General features: G+C 33.2%; 5 non-coding genes across 5 annotated transcripts in view; all 5 read right to left on the bottom strand.

The window, feature by feature from the left end:
* LOC145848562 (large subunit ribosomal RNA) overlaps positions 1-687 on the bottom strand; it is a 3,631-nt gene extending 2,944 nt beyond the window's left edge. Inside the window, exon 1 of the ribosomal RNA XR_014372038.1 lies at positions 1-687. This exon is cut by the window's left edge and continues 2,944 nt beyond it. This is a non-coding gene — a ribosomal RNA (large subunit ribosomal RNA).
* A 222-nt stretch (positions 688-909) lies between these two features.
* LOC145848552 (5.8S ribosomal RNA) lies at positions 910-1,062 on the bottom strand. Its single transcript, XR_014372029.1, has one exon. It is a non-coding gene; the product is annotated as a 5.8S ribosomal RNA (ribosomal RNA).
* Positions 1,063-1,244: 182 nt separating this feature from the next.
* LOC145848559 (small subunit ribosomal RNA) lies at positions 1,245-3,052 on the bottom strand. The gene has a single exon (XR_014372035.1). It is a non-coding gene; the product is annotated as a small subunit ribosomal RNA (ribosomal RNA).
* A 3,845-nt stretch (positions 3,053-6,897) lies between these two features.
* LOC145848551 (5S ribosomal RNA) lies at positions 6,898-7,016 on the bottom strand. The gene has a single exon (XR_014372028.1). It is a non-coding gene; the product is annotated as a 5S ribosomal RNA (ribosomal RNA).
* A 2,855-nt stretch (positions 7,017-9,871) lies between these two features.
* Positions 9,872-9,990, bottom strand: LOC145848561 (5S ribosomal RNA). The gene has a single exon (XR_014372037.1). It is a non-coding gene; the product is annotated as a 5S ribosomal RNA (ribosomal RNA).
* Between the last annotated feature and the right edge of the window lie 10 nt (positions 9,991-10,000).

Raw genomic sequence — 10,000 nt, 5'->3', positions numbered from 1 at the left:
CGCAGCCTGTCCGAAGACCGACGCGGAATCTCTCCTCGGTCGCCGAGCCGAAGCTAATCGAACGCCTATAACACTCTTCCGAAGAAGAGCTACCTTGCGAACGACCAAAGTCAGCCCAGCAACCGGTCGCGGCCCTCGCCGAACGCTAGTGCAGCGCCGCGACGCCAGCGCAACCGTAAGAGTCTCCGAAGATCACTCAAACAGTAGGACAGCTCTCGCAGCGCCTGAAAACGTCCGGCGACTCGATGGGCGCCTCCGTTTGCCTCCAAGCGGTTTCACGTACTCTTTAACTCTCTCTTCAAAGTGCTTTTCAACTTTCCCTCACGGTACTTGTTCGCTATCGGTCTCGAGCCAGTATTTAGCCTTAGATGGAGTTTACCACCCGCTTAGGGCTGCATTTCCAAACAACCCGACTCCGGGAAAACCGCTAGGACGAATTACGACCGCCGCCAAGGGCCTAACACCCGCTCTGGGAAAAGGCCTCGATCAGAAGAACGTGGGCAGTCGTTGGTTCGCCGCATGCTGAATTCCATACGCTACATTTCCTCGCCCTCCAAAAAGGCTCGGATTTAGCGCTGGGCTTATCCCGCTTCACTCGCCGTTACTAGGGGAATCCTTGTTAGTTTCTTTTCCTCCGCTTAGTGATATGCTTAAGTTCAGCGGGTCGTCCCGCCCGATCTCAGGTCAAAAGTGATGTACTACAAAAGTACATGCGCTTTGTACGTCGGCCTTTTGAAGTCACTTAACTTATTCTCGAGCACCTACCGTCGTTGCTACCTCACCCGAGGCCAGCAGGCTGCTCACGCTTCAGCTGTGAAATCGCCAGACCAGCTGTCTTTGACGACACGCTCCTTAATTAAGAAACGAGTCGCAGGCACTTTCAAACTAATGAAAGGATCGGTGTGTTAAAGACCCTGAGACGGACGTGGCCCCAGGATTACCCGAGGCCGCAATACGCGTTCAGAATATCGATGCTCAATGTGTCCTGCAATTCACATTACTTCTCGGAGCTAGCTCCGTCCTTCATCGACGCTCGAGCCGAGTGATCCACCGCTAAGAGATCTCTCGTGTTAATCAATCTCAATGCAACCAAAAAATCGTGTTCAAAAAGAAGCGGCCGCGCCAGCACTTGCGTGCTGAATTATTACTCCCGCTGTCAGAAAGCAACGCGACCGAACTATAACAGTTACAGGGCTCGGTCCCTTCGAAGAAGAGACGTCGCTTGAAATCAAATTTCGATTCGTTAATGATCCTTCCGCAGGTTCACCTACGGAAACCTTGTTACGACTTTTACTTCCTCTAAATGATCAAGTTCGATCGTCTTTTCGAACACCGGCGAGTGCGTTGCCGCACGTACCAGGCTCAATCGGAGGACCTCACTAAACCATTCAATCGGTAGTAGCGACGGGCGGTGTGTACAAAGGGCAGGGACGTAATCAACGCAAGCTAATGACTCGCGCTTACTGGGAATTCCTCGTTCAAGGGAAACAATTGCAAGTCCCTATCCCTAGCACGACCGGGGTTCAACGGATTACCCGGACCTTTCGGCCTAGGGAACACACGATGATCCGGTCAGTGTAGCGCGCGTGCGGCCCCGAACATCTAAGGGCATCACAGACCTGTTATTGCTCAATCTCGTGTGGCTAAACGCCACTAGTCCCTCTAAGAAGTTGTCTCCGACCCAATGGGTCGAGCAGCTATTTAGCAAGTAAGAGTCTCGTTCGTTATCGGAATTAACCAGACAAATCGCTCCACCAACTAAGAACGGCCATGCACCACCACCCACAGAATCAAGAAAGAGCTCTCAATCTGTCAATCCTCGCTGTGTCCGGGCCGGGTGAGATTTCCCGTGTTGAGTCAAATTAAGCCGCAGGCTCCACTCCTGGTGGTGCCCTTCCGTCAATTCCTTTAAGTTTCAGCTTTGCAACCATACTTCCCCCGGAACCCAAAGACTTTGGTTTCCCGGAAGCTGCCGGACAGTTCTTAAGTTCGACACTGCCCGATCGCTAGTCGGCATCGTTTAAGGTCAGAACTAGGACGGTATCTGATCGTCTTCGAACCTCTGACTTTCGCTCTTGATTAAAGAAAACATTCTTGGCAAATGCTTTCGCAGTCGTTCGTCTTGCGCCGATCCAAGAATTTCACCTCTAACGGCACAGTACGGATGCCCCCGTCCGTTCCTATTAATCATTACCTCGTGCTCCGAAAACCAACAAAATAGAACCGAGGTCCTATTCCATTATTCCATGCAACATTATACAAGCGTAAAGCCTGCTTTGAACACTCTAATTTTTTCAAGGTAAACTTGCCGGACCACCGCAACACTCAGTTAAGAGCACCGCGAAGGCACCGACCAACAAGAACAACAAGGCCAGTGCTAGCCTTTCGACCGACCAACCTCGCCGTCCCTATATCCAACTACGAGCTTTTCAACCGCAACAACTTAAATATACACTTTTGGAGCTGGAATTACCGCGGCTGCTGGCACCAGACTTGCCCTCCAATGGATACTCGTTAAAAAGTTTAAAGTGTACTCATTCCAATTGCAGGACCTCGTACGAGGTCTGCATTGTTATTTTTCGTCACTACCTCCCCGAGCCGGGAATGGGTAATTTGCGCGCCTGCTGCCTTCCTTGGATGTGGTAGCCGTTTCTCAGGCTCCCTCTCCGGAATCGAACCCTGATTCTCCGTCACCCGTTACAACCTCGGTAGGCCGATACCGTACCGACGATAGTTGATAGGGCAGTTGCTTTAATGAGATGTCGCCAGCACTAGGCCGTGCGATCCGCAAGCTTATCCAGAGTCACCATTGTAACGACCCGAAAGCCGGTTAGTTTTGGTCTGATAAATGCGCGCCTCACGTCAGTTCGGCGCTTTACGCATGTATTAGCTCTAGAATTGCCACAGTTATCCATGTAAAAGCGTACAATCAAATGAACCATAACTGATTTAATGAGCCATTCGCAGTTTCACTGTACGTGAGCTCGTACTTACACTTGCATGGCTTAATCTTTGAGACAAGCATATGACTACTGGCAGGATCAACCAGATAACTATCCGAGGGCGTTTAAACCCGTTGCTCGACTGAGCGTTTTTACTGTATAAATACAGACCTTTTCTATCACTCGGCTTAAAAGCCTTGCGAACGTTACTGAAAGTCGGCGCCGGCCTTTTGCTGTTTAAAGCGCCAGCCCGCGTCGACTGCAGCATGCAGCTATACAACTGACTGTTCTTTCTCCCGACCAACCGTTTGCCTTCTGCCGGTTAACTCGTCAGCAGCAACACGCCATCTGTCTGCTGCAGTTACCCGCCTCGAGCCGTGCCTGCCTGCGTCGGCTACTCGTCTCGACGACTTCGCAAAGCTATAAGCCTACCGCCGCTGGACGCTTGTAGTTTTTCATACGCTGCTCCAATGCGTTTACATAGCACGTTCGCCGCCGCTGCAATAGCCGCGCCTCGGGTGCTAAACAGTAATGCTTTAAGCCCGCTTTCTCGTCAAGTCGACCGAACGCACAAACACGTCTCTCTCACTAGTGTAAAGTAATGCATACGTGTATGATGCTCAAATGTTGCTGTTGAACTTTTTTTGCCGATTTTTTCCGATTTTTTTCAATTTCTTTGTTTCTTTTCGATTATTTTAATGTTTTAAGCTTATTTATGCTACGTTTAAATGTTTTAATACTTTTTTATACTTTATTTAATATGTTTAAAAGAAATAAATAAAAAAAAATATGTATAAACTACTTTTTTTAATGTTTTAAATATATATATATTTATTATAAATAAACTTTATTTGTATTATTTTTTATTTAAGCGTACTTTTTAAATCTTTATATTTGTTTTATCGTTTTAAGCACATTGCGATAAATATAATAAACAAAAAATTGAATAAAAATAATAATAATAAAAAAAAAAAAAAAAAAAACATAAGCTTATTTTATATTTTTATTTTATTTTTATTTAAACTTACTTTTCAAACCTTAATACTCGTTTTATTTTTTTAAGCAGATTGCGATAAATATAATAAACAAACAATTAAATGAAAATAAAATAAAAAAATCAAACATAAGCTTATTTTATATGTTACATTTTATCTTTATTTAAACTTACTTTTTAAACCTTTATAGTTGTTTTATTTTTTAAGCACATCGCGATAGATATAATAAACAAACAATGAAATAAAAATAATAATAATAATAATAATAATAATAATAAAAAATCATAAGCTTATTTTGTATGTTTCATTTTATTTTATTTAAAACTTACAATTTAAACCTTTGTATTTGTTCTATTCTTTTAAGCACATCGCGATAAATATAATAAGCAAACAATTTAATAAAAGTAAAATAAAAAAATCAAACATAAGCTTATTTTATATGTTTCATTTTATCTTTATTTAAACTTACTTTTTAAACCTTTATAGTTGTTTTATTTTTTAAGCACATCGCGATAGATATAATAAACAAACAATGAAATAAAAATAATAATAATAATAATAATAATAATAAAAAATCATAAGCTTATTTTGTATGTTTCATTTTATTTTTATTTAAACTTACTTTTTTAACCTTTATAGTTGTTTTATTTTTTAAGCACATGGCGATAGATATAATAAACAAACAATAAAATAAAAATAATAATAATAATAATAATAATAATAAAAAATCATAAGCTTATTTTGTATGTTTCATTTTATTTTTATTTAAACTTACTTTTTTAACCTTTATAGTTGTTTTATTTTTTAAGCACATGGCGATAAATATAATAAGCAAACAATTAAATAAAAATAATAACAAATAAATAAAACAATACGGCTAAACTATAAAAAGAAAACTAAATAACTGATAAATACTTGTAAAACATTATTTGAAAAATGTATTTTGAAACACAACACGATTGATTTATAAATAATAATATATTTTTAATTTGTGTAGTTCATTTAAAGTAGTCTCCCTTTTTGCTTCTGGTTTTATTAGAGTTATATATAACAATAAATGGTGTAGTTTATTTAAAGTAGTCTCCCTTTTTGCTTCTGGTTTAATTAAAATTATATAACACATACTATAGTAAGTTAAATAAACTATAGTAACTTTATAAAACTACTTTACAAAATACATTTGTATAATTTAATAACTTTAAAATAACTATCAAGAATAAAATAGAATAGCTTTAAGTTTAGTATACAATTGGTATGTAAATTGTGTAGTTTATTGAAAGTAGTCTCCTTATTTGCTTCTGGTTTTACTTGAGTTACATAACGTTAAATAAACATACTTAATAAACGTAACCATCAATACTGTCATTTTAATAAAACTAAGTACAAATACATTGAATTAACATAGAACTTTAAAAAGCCTTCGCTAGTATCTGTTGGTAACAGTAAATAACCTATTATGACTCACAATACAGGAGTGCGAAATTTATTTTTCATTTGATTTTTCAGGTATTTATTTATTTGTGGAAATAAACTTTTTTATTACATTAGAAACTAATTGAATTTTTCCTATAACTATACCTATTATTATATTTAGTATGCTTAAAAGTAATAAAATGACACGTCGCGATTATATAATAAACAAACAATCAAACAAACAAAGAAAAAAAAAAAAAAAAAAACTATTTTTTTAAACTTATATTTCAACTATATGTCTTATTTTATTTTCATTTAAACTTACTTTAAACCTCTGTATTTGTTATATATATATTTCAACACAATACGATTAAACTATAAGACAAACAACAAAATAAAATAATCACATTAATAAATACACTAAGCAAATAGCTAGAATAAATATAAATAGTTCAATATATACAATATATTTCTTCCATTTTTAAGTTACTTGTTAAACATATTTATTTAAAAATGTTTCTTTAGAATATAAAACTAACAGTTCTACAAATAAAGAAATTAAAAAGCCAATACACATAACACTAACTTTTCATAAATTAGATATGCAAATATGAACAAAATAGTAACTAAATTCTAAAGCTTTTGTAAACTGTGAACTTATAAACTTATAATAATAATTGCATATTCACCATTCACAATAGCTTTTTATTTAGTACACAACTGGTCTGTAAATTGTGTAGTTTATTGAAAGTATAATCCCGTTTTGCTTCTGGTTTAAATAAAGTTATACAACACATACTAAAGTAAATTAAATAAAGTAATTCACTACTATCGTATTAAATAAAACCAATTTACAAAATACATTAATTTAAATTAAAGTGAACTTTGAACTTATAATAATAATTGCATATTCACTATTCAGAATTTCTTTAAATTTAGTACACAACTGGTCTGTAAATTGTGTTGGTTCTATTCAAGTACTCTCCTTGTTTGTTTTGTTTTAGTTGTATTTATTTTTAGATACTAGCACATTCAATACACATAATAAAGTAAACCAAATAAACTCTATTAATTTAAACTAAGTACAAATACATTAAGTTAATACAAAACTTTAAAAAGCTTTTGCTAGTATCTGTTGGTAACAGTAAATAACTTATTATGACTCACAATACAAAAGTGCAAAATTTATTTTCGTTTGATTTTTCAAGTAGCCACGCTTTTATTTGTTTTTGGACAAAAAGACTTTAAAGTTTTAGTATAAAAGACTAGTTGTATTAATTTTAACTCAGAAAATTGTACTCTACAAGATGGTGCCATTATTTTTTCGATATCTCAAACTGGTCAAACCACTTTTTTAGCGCTCTAATTGGTTTAAACAGCAAATAAGCAAACAGCAAATAACGTTATCTGATTGGCTAAGGTTTTTGTTTGCTAATAACTAGAATTTTCTTTTCTTTTAAGCGTTAAAGAAATGTAAATAAACGAGTAATAAGTATAAATAGGTCAGAAAGAAAAATAGTACAAAAAAGATGAATTCAAAAAGCAAAGGCCTACGGCACGTGGTATTCCCAAGCGGTCACCCATCTAAGTACTAACCACGCCCGACACTGCTTAACTTCCCAGATCGGACGAGATGGGGTGTACTCAGTGTGGTATGGTCGTAGGCGTTTGAAGGCGTTTACAAGCCTTTATAAACCCTTCGGTTTATTTAAAAAACCTATTTGCACTTGATTTACAATCAATTTGATATTTTAAAATTATTCCTTATAAAATTTTAACCTGAATTAACTTTTTTTTTGTTTTTTTAATCAACAGTTACTCCCAAACTGTACTAAAACTGTATTGTAACTGTACAAAAGTGTTTGTTTAAATAATTGTTATCTATAAATTACCTAAGACCAGGAAAAGTAGAAGTAAAGTTTATTGAATTATTAAATAAATAAAATAAAATCGTAAAATAAAATAATACAATATGTTTACAATTTGTCATTGATCTATCCATTTATGTTATTGCATTACAAATACAAACATTGCATACATTCAAGAGTATTATTCATCAATCTTTTCAATATAATAAGTTTTAAATTTATATTTATTTTTAAATAATTCCTGACATTTTAGATTACCTGAGATTTTTTTTTAATTAAATTAATTTTAGTAATTAAATACTTGACGTTCTATTTTGTTTAATTTGATAACTCAACCATGTTTATTTTTTTTACTAATTTAAAAGAACTATTAAACTAAAAGACATTACATACAGCTTCTAAAAGTTTTAAACACCTTAAAAAATATTATTATTTTAAAGATATATTAAAGAACTAAACAGATATTACTCCTAAAAAATCTTGTTAATAATATATAAAAAGTACTCAAAGTCAGACTCGGAAATATATATACTGTTGTATATCTTACTTGAAGTTCACTGTAATTGACACTGTATAACAAAATTATAAAAATCAACCTATTTATATAGCAAAATATTTCTTTATCTTTGTCGTGGCGCGGTGGGTCAGTGGTCTTATCAGCTGACTCATAAGCAGAAGGTTGTAAGATCGAATCCCGCTAGTCGTCACGAAACACCACTATCGTTCAATGTTCGGGCTTCAAATTCTTTGAGATTATACTGTACTATTTATCTATCTAACTAATCTATCTAACAAATGTTGTTCAATCTAGGTTGTGGGTACTTGGGTCGAGTAATGCCTTTGACTTACAATCTGTTGTGGATTGACAATATTCCTCTATCTATCATTAAACAAATCTATCTAATAAATGTTGTTCAATCTAGGTTGTGGGTACTTGGGTCGAGTAATGCCTTTGACCTACAATCTGTTGTTGATTGTCAACATTCCTCTATCTATCAATAATGATTATATTCAATAATAAATGTTGATTAATTCAGTTGTAAGAAAACCAGTGCGCTGGTTAGGTTGGGTAAGGCCTTCGACTTACAATCTTGGGGATTATCAACGTTCATCACAAGTACAGTAACGATCTCATTGAATTTCCAGTTGGAACATAGGATTGTAGTGGTGGCCTACTTTGTAGGTTTTTTGCCTAGTTTGTTTTTTGCCTAGTAGTGTTTGCCTAGTTTGACAAACTATAGTATATATATTGTATAACTTTACTTGTATTATTTTTTATTTAAATTACTACTTATTATTAAAGAATTAAATTTTTTTAGAAAAAAAAACTATGTATTTTAACTAATGCTTATATTATATGTTTTGTTTTATTTTTATTCAAACTTACTTTAAACCTCTGTATTTTTTATACAATACGATTAAACTATATAACAGAAAAATAACTAAATAATCAAACTATTGAATAAGCAGTTAATTAGTGTGTTTTTTTATGCTTCTTTCATTTTTAACTTACTTGTTAACCATATTTCTTTTATTAAAGTATAAAACTAACAGTTACTAAAATAAAATAATCATAAAGTCAATACACAAAACACTAACTTTTTATAATTTAAATATGCAAACATGAATATAGTTATGAATCTATTATTTATTCAAATAGAATTATTCAAAGCTTATAATTATAAAGCTTTTGTATAATGTTTCAATTACAGTGAACTTTAAGTAAGATAAGTTTTTTTTTTTGTAATAACTACAAAATTGGTATTTTAGTTTATTATTAGTAACTAAATACTTATATTTATTATATTTAAAAAAAAACATCTATACTAACTCTAATTTCAAAGCATATTAAATACAAATTTTACCAACTAAATATTTATTTTTATTTTAATTATTATAACTTTCAAACATAAGCTTGTATACCTTATATACCTATATACCTCATATAGTAGGCTTGACATAACATAACATTATTTAATTCTTTTTGTTTGAAATAAACTCATTTAGTTATTAGTAAATTACAACATAAATGTTTATAACAATATAACTAAGATTTAGCTTTTGAGTTAGTAAACTTTGATAGTTTTCTTTTAATAGTTTAATAATCTTTATTTAAGTTCAAGCAAAATTGCTATATATTTAATACACATACAAAAGTAAACTAAGTAAACGTAATTCAATAGTTTCTATTAAGTAAAAGTAATTACAAATACATTAAGTTAATACAAAACTTTAAAAAGCTTTTGCTAGTATCTGTTGGTAACAGTAAATAACTTATTATGACTCACAATACAAAAGTGCAAAATTTATTTTCGTTTGATTTTTCAAGTAGCCACGCTTTTATTTGTTTTTGGACAAAAAAACTTTTAAGTTTTAGTATAAAAGACTAATTGTATTAATTTTAACTCAGAAAATTGTACTCTACAAGATGGTGCCATTATTTTTTCGATATCTCAAACTGGTCAAACCACTTTTTTAGCGCTCTAATTGGTTTAAACAGCAAATAACGTTATCTGATTGGCTTACGTTTTTATTTGCTAATAACTAGAATTTACTTTTCTTTTAAGCGTTAAAGAAATGTAAATAAACGAGTAATAAGTATAAATAGGTCAGAAAGAAAAATAGTACAAAAAAGATGAATTCAAAAAGCAAAAGCCTACGGCACGTGGTATTCCCAAGCGGTCACCCATCTAAGTACTAACCACGCCCGACACTGCTTAACTTCCCAGATCGGACGAGATGGGGTGTGCTCAGTGTGGTATGGTCGTAGGCGTTTGAAAGC

The sequence above is a fragment of the Thalia democratica genome, unplaced genomic scaffold (genome assembly GCF_965202585.1).
Source record: "Thalia democratica unplaced genomic scaffold, ktThaDemo2.hap1.1 HAP1_SCAFFOLD_1522, whole genome shotgun sequence".
Lineage (NCBI taxonomy): Eukaryota > Metazoa > Chordata > Thaliacea > Salpida > Salpidae > Thalia > Thalia democratica.
Note: the sequence above shows the minus strand (reverse complement) of the source record. Positions and strands in the feature narration are given on the sequence as shown.